This window comes from Oncorhynchus nerka, linkage group LG1 (assembly GCF_034236695.1).
Source record: "Oncorhynchus nerka isolate Pitt River linkage group LG1, Oner_Uvic_2.0, whole genome shotgun sequence".
In the NCBI taxonomy this organism is placed as follows: Eukaryota; Metazoa; Chordata; class Actinopteri; order Salmoniformes; family Salmonidae; genus Oncorhynchus; species Oncorhynchus nerka.
In genome coordinates this window covers 35,218,460-35,233,661 of record NC_088396.1, presented here as the reverse complement: position 1 = coordinate 35,233,661, position 15,202 = coordinate 35,218,460, and positions in this window count along the sequence as shown.

Below are 15,202 nucleotides of genomic sequence, written 5' to 3'. Positions count from 1 at the left end.
CATATCAAACATCTCCAATCGAAAATCAAATCAAGAGTCGGCTTTCTATTCCGCAACAAAGCCTCCTTCACTCACGCCGCCAAGCTTACCCTAGTAAAACTGACTATCCTACCGATCCTCGACTTCGGCGTTGTCATCTACAAAATGGCTTCCAACACTCTACTCAGCAAACTGGATGCAGTCTATCACAGTGCCATCCGTTTTGTCACTAAAGCACCTTATACCACCCACCACTGCGACTTGTATGCTCTAGTCGGCTGGCCCTCGCTACATATTCGTCGCCAGACCCACTGGCTCCAGGTCATCTACAAGTCCATGCTAGGTAAAGCTCCGCCTTATCTCAGTTCACTGGTCACGATGGCAACACCAGCACGCGCTCCAGCAGGTGTATCTCATTGATCATCCCTAAAGCCAACACCTCATTTGGCCGCCTTTCGTTCCAGTACTCTGCTGCCTGTGACTGGAACGAATTGCAAAAATCGCTGAAGTTGGAGACTTTTATCTCCCTCACCAACTTCAAACATCAGCTATCTGAGCAGCTAACCGATCACTGCAGCTGTACATAGTCTATTGGTAAATAGCCCACCCATTTTCACCTACCTCATCCCCATACTGTTTTATTTATTTACTTTTCTGCTCTTTTGCACACCAATATCTCTACCTGTACATGACCATCTGATCATTTATCACTCCAGTGTTAATCTGCAAAATTGTAATTATTCGCCTACCTCATGCCTTTTGCACACATTGTATATAGACTCCCCCTTTTTTTCTACTGTGTTATTGACTTGTTAATTGTTTACTCCATGTGTAACTCTGTGTTGTCTGTTCACACTGCTATGCTTTATCTTGGCCAGGTCGCAGTTGCAAATGAGAACTTGTTCTCAACTAGCCTACCTGGTTAAATAAAGGTGAAAAAAATAAAAAAAAAAAAAAACAGTCTATATGGCAGAGTCAAATATAGAGATACATGTCTCTTCATTAGTGTATATTCCATGGTGCTTACCAGACATGGGGTAGAATTGTATTTAAAATCCTCAGCTATGCTTGATTGAAATTGGACCACGCCCATCTGGGATTCCAAGCGGGCTCAAGCTGACATTCAAAGTATTTGAAAGATTAATTTGTACCCAGGTCTGATGTTTACCTACCTACAAAACACACTTCACCTCAGCCTGCTCTACACATGTCCTACTCTTTCTTTTCTCCAAGCACATGGATAGAGATACTCTTATAATGTTATTTTTAACAGTCTAGAAAACAGGTGTTCCCTCGACCAATTGAGGCAGCAGGGCTAGAGATTTTTTAAATTTAAAATTTTAATTTAACTAGGCAAGTCATTTAAAAACAAATTCTTATTTACAATGACGGCCTACCCCTAACCCGGACGACACTGGGCTAATTATGTGCTGCCCTATGGGACTCCCATTCACATCTGGTTGTGAAACAGACTGGAATCAAACCAGGGTCTGTAGTGACACCTCTATCCCTGAGATGCAGTGCCATAGACCGTTGCACCACTCGGGAAACCATTTGATGGCAGTCTCAACTACAACATTGCTATGAGAGAAAGACTGTATCCCAAATGGCACCCTATTTCCTATATTCAGTGCACTAATTGACCAGGGCCCATAAAGTAGTGCACTATATAGTGCCATTTGGGCCACAATCAATGAGAAGAGAAATCAATGTAGCAAATGTCACCCTATTGTATTCCCTATATAGTGCATCTCTCTCTCTTCAATAATGCATTGGCAGTTCTCAGAGTAAAGCAATAGCGGCCTGTTATAGTAATGTCATCATTTTGTTATTCAAAACGGACAACAATTATATTCTGCAAAGCCAACATGTTTTCTTTGCAATTAATATAGAAATATATTATATTTCAATAATATTATTTCCAAACTTTGCTGTGTGAAAGGAAAAATAAATCCATAATGAAGGAAGTAAGATACAGTATATTCACAGTCCAACATGTACTGGAAGTGATTTCAATTGTTATGATGCCAATCTATATGATCGAATATTGTCTTTACGATGTCAGATGGGAGGAAAATATAGAGCATTTGATCGTGTGTGTGTGTGTGTGTGTGTGTGTGTGGTGTGTGTGAGTGTGTGTGTGTGTGTGTGAGGTTGCATGCATGTGTGTGAAGTGAAGGAGTGACTGTCTCATGTAAGGGAACAGTGTTCTTGAAAGTGTTGTTGTGCAGGCATTGATTACCTGCTCTATGGTCAATTATCTGACACAATCCATCAGCTGCTAAACGTACCTTCCCACAGCTTCCAAGGAACAAAATGTGCTAACTGGGCCTCCTTCTTCTCTCCATCCTCCTTCTCTCCATCCTCCTTCTCTCCTTCCTTCTTCTCTCCCTCCTCCTCCTGCTCTGGGCAGACACGCAGGCTAAACACCGCCTGAGACAAACTTTTTGCTTATAATTGAACGGATCCAGGCACCTCTTCAATGACAGAAAAAACATTTGCATCAGAGAAGATGAAAGGAGAGAAGAGAGGAGGGGAGGGAAGGAGAGGAGTAAGGGGATTGGGGTGTATATTAGAGCGCTAGGTGCTGCTGTGCTGACTGACATCTTATATTTCATCCTCTACTGGGAAGGGAGTGCAGAGTATGAATAGTGAGTATCATCTGTATCTTAACGAGAGTAATCGATGAGCAATCCGATCTCATTAAGACTTTCATTCCTGTCTGCAAGCAGCCATTACTCTCCTCCAGGCAGAGCACTACTCACCCTCCGCCTCGCCTCGCTGCGCTACACTGCCCTGTCATATAGTACCTTCCTGGGCCTGCCACCCCATTGCTATGGCAGTGGGAGGTGTTATAAATGTTATTGTTCCTCATAGCCAGGGAGTGTTAAATTGAAAATGTCTGAGACTATCTGCCTGCTGTGTAAATGGAGGATGCTGCCTTTCCCTCCATTCCCTTTTTCTTTTTTTCCCTTTAACTCTTCACAGTTTTGTAACAGATATTGAATTGTATTGTTTTGTCCTTTAGGAGAACCAAGGAGACATACACTATATACACAAGTATGTGGACACCCCTTCAAATGAGTGGATTCGACTATTTCAGCCACACCCGTTGCTGACAGGTGTATAAAATCGAGCACATAGCCATGCAATCGCCATAGACAAACATTGACAGTAGAATGGCCTTACTAAATAGCTAAGTTACTTTCAACATGGCACCGTCATAGGATGCCACCTTTCCAACAAGTCAGTTTGTCAAATTTCTTCCCTGCTAGAGCTGCCCCGGTCAACTGTAGGTTCTGCTATTGCAAAGTGGAAACGTCTAGGAGCCACAACGACTCAGCCATGAAGTGGTAGGCCACACAAGCTCACACAACGGACCACCGAGTGCTGAAGCGCATAGAGCATACAAATTGTGCTGATTTAGGATCAGTTTAGCCTTTTAAATCATAATGGATAGATGAGATGGACAGGGGAGAACCTGATTGGCCTGACTGAAACATGGCTTAAGCCTGATGAATTTACTGTTTTAAATGAGGCCTCACCTCCTGGCTACACTAGTGACCATATCCCCCGTGCATCCCGCAAAGGCGGAGGTGTTGCTAACATTTACGATAGCAAATGTCAATTTACCAACAAAAAAAATGACGTTTTCGTCTTTTGAGCTTCTAGTCATGAAATCTATGCAGCCTACTCAATCACTTTTTATAGCTACTGTTTACAGGCCTCCTGGGCCATATACAGCGTTTCTCACTGAGTTCCCTGAATTCCTATCGGACCTTGTAGTCAAAGCAGATAATATTCTAATCTTTGGTGACTTTAATATTCACATGGAAAAGTCCACAGACCCACTCCAAAAGGCTTTCGGAGCCATCATCGACTCAGTGGGTTTTGTCCAACATGTCTCTGGACCCACTCACTGTCACAGTCATACGCTGGACCTAGTTTTGTCCCATGGAATAAATGTTGTGGATCTTAATGTTTTTCCTCATAATCCTGGACTATCGGACCACCATTTTATTACGTTTGCAATTGCAACAAATAATCTGCTCAGACCCCAACCAAGGAACATCAAAAGTCGTGCTATAAATTCACAGACAACACAAAGATTCCTTGATGTCCTTCCAGATTCCCTCTGTCTACACAAGGACGCCATAGGACAAAAATCAGTTAACCACCTAACTGAGGATCTCAATTTAACCTTGCGCAATACCCTAGATGCACCCCTAAAAACTAAAAACATTTCTCATAAGAAACTAGCTCCCTGGTACACAGAAAATACCCGAGCTCTGAAGCAAGCTTCCAGAAAATTGGAACGGAAATGGCGCCACACCAAACTGGAAGTCTTCCGACTAGCTTGGAAGGACGGTACCGTGCAGTACCGAAGAGCCCTTACTGCTGCTCGATCATCCTATTTTTCTAACTTAATTGAGGAAAATAAGAACAATCCGAAATTCCTTTTTGATACTGTCGCAAAGCTAACTAAAAAGCAGCATTCCCCAAGAGAGGATGACTTTCACTTTAGCAGTGATAAATTCATGAACTTCTTTGAGGAAAAGATTATGATTATTAGAAAGCAAATTACGGACTCCTCTTTAAACCTGCGTATTCCTCCAAACCTCAGTTGTCCTGAGTCTGCACAACTCTGCCAGGACCTAGGATCAAGAGAGACGCTCAAGTCTTTTAGTACTATATCTCTTGACACAATGATGAAAATAATCATGGCCTCTAAACCTTCAAGCTGCATACTGGACCCTATTCCAACTAAACTACTGAAAGAGCTGCTTCCTGTGCTTGGCCCTCCTATGTTGAACATAATAAACGGCTCTCTATCCACTGGATGTGTACCAAACTCACTAAAAGTGGCAGTAATAAAGCCTCTCTTGAAAAAGCCAAACCTTGACCCAGAAAATATAAAAAACTATCGGCCTATATCGAATCTTCCAATCCACTCAAACATTTTAGAGAAGGCTGTTGCGCAGCAACTCACTGCCTTCCTGAAGACAAACAATGTATACGAAATGCTTCAGTCTGGTTTTAGACCCCATCATAGCACTGAGACGGCACTTGTGAAGGTGGTAAATGACATTTTAATGGCATCGGACCGAGGCTCTGCATCTGTCCTCGTGCTCCTAGACCTTAGTGCTGCTTTTGATACCATCGATCACCACATTCTTTTGGAGAGATTGGAAACCCAAATTGGTCTACACGGACATGTTCTGGCCTGGTTTAGATCTTATCTGTCGGAAAGATATCAGTTTGTCTCTGTGAATGGTTTGTCCTCTGACAAATCAACTGTAAATTTCGGTGTTCCTCAAGGTTCTGTTTTAGGACCACTATTGTTTTCACTATATATTTTACCTCTTGGGGATGTTATTCGAAAACATAATGTAAACTTTCACTGCTATGCGGATGACACACAGCTGTACATTTCAATGAAACATGGTGAAGCCCCAAAATTGCCCTCGCTAGAAGCATGTGTTTCAGACATAAGGAAGTGGATGGCTGCAAACTTTCTACTATTAAACTCGGACAAAACAGAGATGCTTGTTCTAGGTCCCAAGAAACAAAGAGATCTTCTGTTGAATCTGACAATTAATCTTAATGGTTGTACAGTCGTCTCAAATAAAACTGTGAAGGACCTCGGCGTTACTCTGGACCCTGATCTCTCTTTTGAAGAACATATCAAGACCATTTCAAGGACAGCTTTTTTCCATCTACGTAACATTGCAAAAATCAGAAACTTTCTGTCCAAAAATGATGCAGAAAAATTAATCCATGCTTTTGTCACTTCTAGGTTAGACTACTGCAATGCTCTATTTTCCGGCTACCCGGATAAAGCTCTAAATAAACTACAGTTAGTGCTAAATACGGCTGCTAGAATCCTGACTAGAACCAAAAAATGTTATCATATTACTCCAGTGCTAGCCTCTCTACACTGGCTTCCTGTCAAAGCAAGGGCTGATTTCAAGGTTTTACTGCTAACCTACAAAGCATTACATGGGCTTGCTCCTACCTATCTCTCTGATTTGGTCCTGCCGTACATACCTACACGTACGCTACGGTCACAAGACGCAGGCCTCCTAATTGTCCCTAGAATTTCTAAGCAAACAGCTGGAGCCAGGGCTTTCTCCTATAGAGCTCCATTTTTATGGAACGGTCTGCCTACCCATGTCAGAGACGCAAACTCGGTCTCAACCTTTAAGTCTTTACTGAAGACTCATCTCTTCAGTGGGTCATATGATTGAGTGTAGTCTGGCCCAGGAGTGGGAAGGTGAACGGAAAGGCTCTGGAGCAACGAACCGCCCTTGCTGTCTCTGCCTGGCAGGTTCCCCTCTTTCCACTGGGATTCTCTGCCTCTAACCCTATTACAGGGGCTGAGTCACTGGCTTACTGGGGCTCTCTCATGCCGTCCCTGGAGGGGGTGCGTCACCTGAGTGGGTTGATTCACTGTTGTGGTCATCCTGTCTGGGTTGGTGCCCCCCCCTTGGGTTGTGCCGTGGCGGAGATCTTTGTGGGCTATACTCAGCCTTGTCTCAGGATGGTAAGTTGGTGGTTGAAGATATCCCTCTAATGGTGTGGGGGCTGTGCTTTGGCAAAGTGGGTGGGGTTATATCCTTCCTGTTTGGCCCTGTCCGGGGGTGTCCTCGGATGGGGCCACAGTGTCTCCTGACCCCTCCTGTCTCATCCTCCAGTATTTATGCTGCAGTAGTTTATGTGTCGGGGGGCTGGGGTCAGTTTGTTATATCTGGAGTACTTCTCCTGTCCTATTCGGTGTCCTGTGTGAATCTAAGTGTGCGTTCTCTAATTCTCTCCTTCTCTCTTTCTTTCTCTCTCTCGGAGGACCTGAGCCCTACGACCATGCCCCAGGACTACCTGACATGATGACTCCTTGCTGTCCCCAGTCCACCTGGCCATGCTGCTGTTCCAGTTTCAACTAACCTGAGCCCTAGGACCATGCCCCAGGACTACCTGACATGATGACTCCTTGCTGTCCCCAGTCCACCTGGCCATGCTGCTGCTCCAGTTTCAACTTCCACCTGACTGTGCTGCTGCTCCAGTTTCAACTGTTCTGCCTTATTATTATTCGACCATGCTGGTCATTTATGAACATTTGATCATCTTGGCCATGTTCTGTTATAATCTCTACCCGGCACAGCCAGAAGAGGACTGGCCACCCCACATAGCCTGGTTCCTCTCTAGGTTTCTTCCTAGGTTTTGGCCTTTCTAGGGAGTTTTTCCTAGCCACCGTGCTTTTACACCTGCATTGCTTGCTGTTTGGGGTTTTAGGCTGGGTTTCTGTACAGCACTTTGAGATATCAGCTGATGTACGAAGGGCTATATAAATAAATTTGATTTGATTTGACCCGAGAGCAGTAATCCTACTCTTTGAAGCTTGGTATGCACATATGACCCCTGATGTGACATTGTGAAATGATGTAAGTAAATAAACCTTGTCAGAGCCAGAACATTCCATAGTGCAGGATCCTCTCCTGTTTCTGTGGCGTTAGCCAGCATGATGTACAAGTACACCCCCTGGACAGGACACTAGTATGTCGCAGGGCTTACACCCAGTCGATCTCCTTAATGCTGTGTGCCAAGCAGAGGCATCAGGTCCTATTTAATTTTGTTTTTAGAGGCTCAAACCCTCAACCTTTCAATCTCAGGATGGACACTCTAACCACAAGGCCTTGGAGCTTAGCACTGAGCAAGGCAAGGCCACTGAGTTGTGCCATGATGACAGGAGTGTTATTTCCTACTAGTACGCCAGTCAAAAGAAAGCTATTTCAATGTTTTCCCTCAATACCGTAAGTGAGGTTGATGCTTAAAATAGTAGCGGAGTTACTACCAACCACACACACTGACATACTTTGAAAAAGACATCCGATTGAACCGAGCCCCCTCTGAAGAGTAGGGATTGGCTAAAATGGAACAAAGGAGGAGGAAATGAGGTATGGAGGAAAGGATAAAGGGAATGATGGAGGGATGGGGGGTTAGAGAGACAAAGGAGGAGAATGGAGGGATAGAGGGGTGGATGAAGGGATGGAGGGTTGGAGAGACAAAGGATGAGAATGGAGGGATAGAGGGAATGATGGAGGGATGGAGGGTTGGAGAGACAAAGAGGGAGAATGGAGGGATAGAGGGAATGATGGAGGGATGGAGGGTTGGAGAGACAAAGGAGGAGAATGGAGGGATGGATGAGGGGATGTAGGGACGGAGGGACAAAGGAGGAGAATGGAGGGATAGAGGGATGGATGAAGGGATGTAGGGATGGAGGGACAAAGGAGGAGAATGGAGGGATAGAGGGATGGATGAGGGGATGTAGGGACGGAGGGACGGTTGGAGAGACAAAGGAGGAGAATGGAGGGATGGATGAGGGGATGTAGGGACGGAGAGACAAAGGAGGAGAATAGAGGGATAGAGGGATGGATGAGGGGATGTAGGGACGGAGGGACGGTTGGAGAGACAAAGGAGGAGAATGGAGGGATGGATGAGGGGATGTAGGGACGGAGAGACAAAGGAGGAGAATGGAGGGATGGATGAGGGGATGTAGGGACGGAGGGACGGTTGGAGCAAAAAACACAAGCATTTCGCTGCACCTGCGATAAAATCTGCATATCTGTGTATACGACCAATAAACTTAGAATTGGATTTGGGATGGAGTGATGGGGGGATGGGTGAAATGAAGGGAAGGTTAGAGGAATGGAGGGAGAGAGGGATGGATGGAGAGACAGATCAGACACAACAGTATCCTATGGTCGGTGAAATATTTACTTGCCCTGGATTCATATCTAATGAGTTTAAAAAAAGAAAAATGCCTCTTTTGACAGTTATGTAAGTGGGTTCCTGTTGAATATTTAATATGCTATGGTGTTCTGAACTCACCACTTGCACTGACACACAATGTACCCAGCTATCACATAATGTTCTGAGAACCATATGTTTCTTAGAGTTTGGTGAGACCATTGTTGTCCTATGGTTATTTTGCATACAACCATCCCACATCTTTCTGGGAATGGTGCAGGTGTTAACAATGTTCTTCTGTGGGAATTTCAGTGCCTTCCTACATGTTTCCTCGTGGTTCTATTTAAGGTCATATTCTCAAACTATTCCGAGAATGTTAATAAAACTTTCCATAAAAACCACAAGACAGAGAATGTTCTAAGAATGTTATTTAAAAATGTATACATTCTGTTATCAACATCAACAAAACTCCCTCTATGGTTGTGTTCGTTAATTCAATCAGAGCACACTCTGGGCGTTCATAAATTCAGAGCGCTGTCTCGTATTGTACGTTCGTAAATTCAGAGCGTTGTAATATTGTACGTTCGTAAATTCAGAGCGTTGTAATATTGTACGTTCGTAAATTCAGAGTGTTTCACTCTTGGAGCGTTCAGAGCGCACACTGGAAGCTCTGGCCGAGGAGTAGGGTTGATCTGAGCATTCTGACCTCACAACGGCAGTCAAGCACCCAGGCTAACTGGCTAACGTTGGCTAGCTTGCTAACTACTTCAAGAAATAAATGGGAGAACACCTCAATCTGACCATTTTACTCACCCTACCAGAGCTGGTTAGGCTGTTTTCATGTTATCTAGAGCGTTGGTGACTGTAACTGTGCTGCTGGCAACAATTGAATTCATATTTTAAGTTTACTGACACGGGTGTTGAGCATTCATGAATTCATCAGTTATTCTGTGCTCTGGCACACTCAGATGAGAGTGCTCTGAAATCGGAGTAGGTAGCCAGAGCGCAGCGGTCTAAGGCACTGCAGCTCAGTGCAAGAGGTGTCTCTACAGTCCCTGGTTCGAATCCAGGCTGTATCACATCTGGCTGTGATTGGGAGTCCCATAGGGAGACGCACAAATGGCTCAGCATCGTCCGGGTTTGGCCAGATTAGGCCGTCATTGTAAATAAGAACAGACATTCAAAAACATCCAAATAACCTATAATATCCATTCTCAGAGCGTTAATAAAACCTAGCCGGAAAGCTTTCAGGGAGCCATAATAAAACATTCTCAGAGCCTCCCTGTAACCTAAACATTTTAAGTTCTGTTCTCAGAATGTTTAAAAAAGGTTCCTTTTTCGTACCGGTCAGGAAACATATGGCTTTGTTCACAGAACCAACGTAAACCAAAAATGTACGTTCCCACAACTTCAAAGGAACCAAATGTGCTAGCTGGGTAGTCTTTTCTTCATATGAGCTCATCTCACCCATTCTGTCCAATGATCACATTATTATTGTTAGTTCAAGACAATGAGTCCTCAGTTTACCTACAGTACCGCTTGACACATATATAAATAACTTAAAGATAATCATCATCATCAGCGAGAGCTAGTACAATCATCATCAGAGCTAGTACAATTTAGTGTGAGCAGGATAGCAGGCTTTTTGATACTTTTTAAAATCTAGACATTGAAATCATGGCATTTCATCCTTTAATGACCTTCATCAGAATTATCAGTTTTACCAGACTAAAACTTAACCATTTTACACAGCACTGACCCTCCCTGCTAGAATTAAGAACAGAGAACACAGAGCACAGCTGGTCTTTGGCATTCCAGGAGAGGCTTGAGGTATGTAAGTCCTTACAGGAGCGTGTAGTGAAATATCTTTCTCAATCCATCGTCATCTGAATACTAAAACACATTCTCTATTATGTGTAATTGCACCTTTTCCAGCTAAAGAAGGGACTTGATCAAAACCCAACACCATTTTGTTATGCTAATTGCAAAATGCACAGTTTAAAAACCCTCGCCTTGAAACTTCACAAAGGGAAATGGCTGAACGCATCTTCTTCCTTGTCTCCCCACAAAGTACAGCTAATTAGAATGGAACGTAACACAAAGACTGTCATTTGAAACGGTGAGTCGTTTAAGTGTAAACGTCAAGCGAGCTAAATAAGATTCTACCTTGGTACACGATTTGATTCAGAGGTAATTACAGTAACATGTGAACAAACAAAGAGTGTATAGTCCAAAATAGCACTATATTGCCTAAATGTAAAGAGAATAGGGTGCCATTTTGGATATGGGTACATTGTAACGAATCAGCGGGGTGAAGTATGGATCTGGATGGGCTAGAGGATACACAGAAAGGATCGCCAGTTCCTCTATTCTCCTGTAAGTAAGATTCTACTAAGGAGTCAAGAGACATGGTGGGTTTTTAGGTTGTGTTAAATAAAGGTAGCCTAAATGAGCTTCTTAGTCATGATTCTGATTCCCACTTTTGTAGCTTAGCTAAAATATAAGATGCGGTGGCGTCCCCAATGGCACCCTATTCTCTATGTAGTGCACTACTTCACTACATAGGGAATAGGGTGCCTTTTGGGGCACAGACATAGCATTAGAGAGAGATAAATCTAGATAAGGCTTAAAGGAGCAATCTGGGATTGATACATCCATTTATGAACTTTCAAATAAATTATACAGTATATAGCCATTGATTCTTGAAGAATATAACTTAAAAATGCATCATGAGCTTGGTTCAACTGTCATAACCCATCCGAATCCCAAAAATCTGCTTGTTTTACTCAATTGTTTGTAGCTCAACTTATTACTAAAACAAGTGAATCTTTCTTGTTGTTTGAATCACAGATTCCCCCTTTTAACCAGCTTCAGCTTGCCTTTGACAGGTCTTCAACAGTTGGGTTGGTTCACTGGTGGGCATATCTAATGATACAATTTACACTGCAACTGAACTTGATAGTGATAGTGATGGTGAGTGTAGTAGAAAGATGGTGCTCCGTGTGGCTCAGCTGATAAGAGTGTATGTGTGTGTGTTAACGATGTCAGGAAACATTAGTTGAGCTGCACATAACCTGTCAGACAACAGATGGCTGTATTGTAACAGTAGAGGGACTCAGGCATATGGCAAACCTCCCCTTGCATAGGTAAATGTGATGGAAAGTGTAACCCCATTGCAGCTGGGGAAACAGTTGTATTCCAACTGCATTCTATTCCCTTTACACTGTAATACTTAACCATAGGGCCCTGGTCAAAGGTAGCGCGCTATATATGGAATAGAGTGCTATTTGGAACACACTCTAAGCTGTGCAATCATCATTGCTGAGGGAAAGCATTAAAGCTAATGGCTAGCGTCTCACAGTCAGAGGGAGGTACTTACTGAGAACATAACGAGTCTTACACAGACGACAACGACAAAACCCACATGGAACATTACAGGCCGTGGAAATATACATGTTGTTGTATTCAACTGTAATTCAGGCCCGACTGTGTGTGTGACCTGCTATCCACTAATTTGTACCCTCACACACATAGCCCTACATGCATACCACTTCCTCTTAATGTATGTTTTATGCATAATTATAATCTACCCTCTACCACACACACACCTTATCTAGCTGCATGCCAATCAAATCTGCATTAAGCAGGGGCCATTTCAGTAGCTAGGCCCGGTAGGGCCCCACGTACTTTTCCCCCTCTCCTATTCTCCTAGCTGAGAATTTCTTACATTCAGTATCACTCCATTAATGTAAATATAGTATTCTTTCTAGCAAATATATCTACATATATTTCAGGATGTTGTGTATTCCTGGAAAAAATCAAGATGTAAACATTACAGTATTTAAACATGGCTTGTCCAAAAGAAAGTTAAGTTAAGTTGAGCCGCGGGACAGGGTAGGTTGAGCCGCGGGACAGGGTAAGGTGAGCCGCGGGACAGGGTAACTTGAGCCGCGGGACAGGGTAAGTTGTGCCGCGGAACAGGGTAAGTTGAGCCGCGGGACAGGGTTAGTTGAGCTGCGGGACAGGGTAAGTTGAGCCGCGGAACAGGGTAAGTTGAGCCGTGGGACAGGGTAAGTTGAGCCGCGGGACAGGGTAAGTTGAGCCGCGGGACAGGGTAAATTGAGCCGCGGGACAGGGTAAGTTGAGCTGCGGGACAGGGTAAGTTGAGCCGTGGGACAGGGTAAGTTGAGCCACGGGACAGGGTGAGTTGAGCCGTGGGACAGGGTAACTTGAGCCGCGGGACAGGGTAAGTTGTGCCGCGGAACAGGGTAAGTTGAGCCGCGGGACAGGGTAAGTTGAGCCGCGGGACAGGGTAAGTTGAGCTGCGGGACAGGGTAAGTTGAGCCGGGGGACAGGGTAAGTTGAGCTGCAGGACAGGGTAAGTTGAGCCGCGGGACAGGGTAGGTTGAGCCGCGGGACAGGGTAGGTTGAGCCGTGGGACAGGGTAAGTTGAGCCGCGGGACAGGGTAGGTTGAGCCGCGGGACAAGGTAAGTTGAGCCGTGGGACAGGGTAAGTTGAGCCGCGGAACAGGGTAAGTTGAGCCGTGGGACAGTTGAGCCGAGGAACAGGGTAAGTTGAGCTGTGGGACAGTTGAGCCGCAGAACAGGGTAAGTTGAGCCGCAGGACAGTTGAGCCGCGGAACAGGGTAAGTTGAGCCGTGGGACAGTTGAGCCGCGGGACAGTTGAGCCGCGGAACAGGGTAAGTTGAGCCGTGGGACAGTTGAGCCGCGGAACAGGGTAAGTTGAGCCGTGGGACAGTTGAGCCGCAGAACAGGGTAAGTTGAGCCGCAGGACAGTTGAGCCGCGGAACAGGGTAAGTTGAGCCGCGGGACAGTTGAGCCGCAGAACAGGGTAAGTTGAGCCGCAGGACAGTTGAGCCGCGGAACAGGGTAAGTTGAGCCGTGGGACAGTTGAGCCGCGGGACAGTTGAGCCGCGAAACAGGGTAAGTTGAGCCGTGGGACAGTTGAGCCGAGGAACAGGGTAAGTTGAGCCGCCTACAAATGTCTGTATTGAATGAAATATTACTACTATGTTTTTAAAATCATGTTTATCTATATTCAACATAATCACAACCACTTTGTGAAAATCAATTTTTTGGTCCTAACTTGCTACTTTTTCCATACGGTTTCATCCTTCGCAGACTCCATGAAAAGATGACCTCTTCCTAAATTTTTGTTCAAATTATACATTTTGTGTATCATTTCCTAGAAACAAGGGTGGCTCAATTTACCCCATTGGCTCAACTTAATCTCCCCTAATTAATTTAGCTCAGCGTGAATAACAAATATCGATTAGTAGATCTTATTTTCCTTTCTTGGAAAATCAGCGGCCCAAACATAGCGCTGAGCCTATACAGTACCTTCTCATGCCTCTTTCAAAGAAGGGGGACAGTCATATAAATATATTTACTAGAAGAGACAAACCTATTCCCTATACAGTGCAATACTTTTGACCAGGGCTCTGGTGCACTATGCCATTTGGGATGGAACTCAGACTTTAACTGAACATGTTGAGACTCCTGTCACCCCATGTTGCCCTCTCTAAGTTGAACTATAGTGAAGTGATTGTTACGGATACAGTTATCCTGTGTGTGTGTGTATCCTGTGTGTGTTTCTTTTCTCTCCTTCTCCCCTCACAGGTGAAAATCATCACTCCCCAATCAGTCAACAATCAATCATCAATCAGAAGACACACCTCCTCCTATTTCCTACCCTATCACAGTTCCTTCCCCATGGTTTAAAAACCCCATCATTTGTTTGCTCTGGAGCAATCTCTAGCTCAATCTCTAGCTCAATCTCTCTGTAAATGCCATGTCTGTAGGTCTCTGTGTTTCACTCTTGCTTTTTGTCTTAACCTCTCTTTTGTTTAAGCATCTCCATAGCACTTTGTCATCACCTGTGAGTATTGTTTTTGGTTATGGTGTTTGTTTGTTTGCTGGTGGGAAAAGGGGAAACCAAGACAAGTCGCCCATGGGCATACACTACCCGTAGGTGAACTTTGTTAAATACACTAGTTAGAACTGGGCGGACCACCAACTGTATTTTTGGTTAGTTAGTTAGCTGTTGTTAAAGTAGGCTAGTCTAGCTTAGGGGTGTTTTTGAATACTTATTGTTTCTTTTCTTGGGTCCAGCTCAGCCCCTTTTCCTGCTCCCCCCATTACCGTGTGTTTATAAATAAACCTAGAGTTTGACGGTAGATTTCTGTTGTCGTGGTTATTTCGTGCACACTTTTACTTTGTCACAATAATAATTTGCATGAGTTATGTTACGGGTCTCATTACCATCCCCCCTAGACTGTCGGGCCAAAAGGGATTCGTAACATAAGTGGGGGCTCGTCCGGGATCTGTCATAACTGACACCCATGCCGCTCATGTAGATTGTTGTAGTGGTATAGTTCAGTGTTGAGCGTCATAGCTGAAGTAGCATTAGTGTTTGCTATTTTCTTTGGCACTTGTGAAGTAGTGTAAAATGACTACT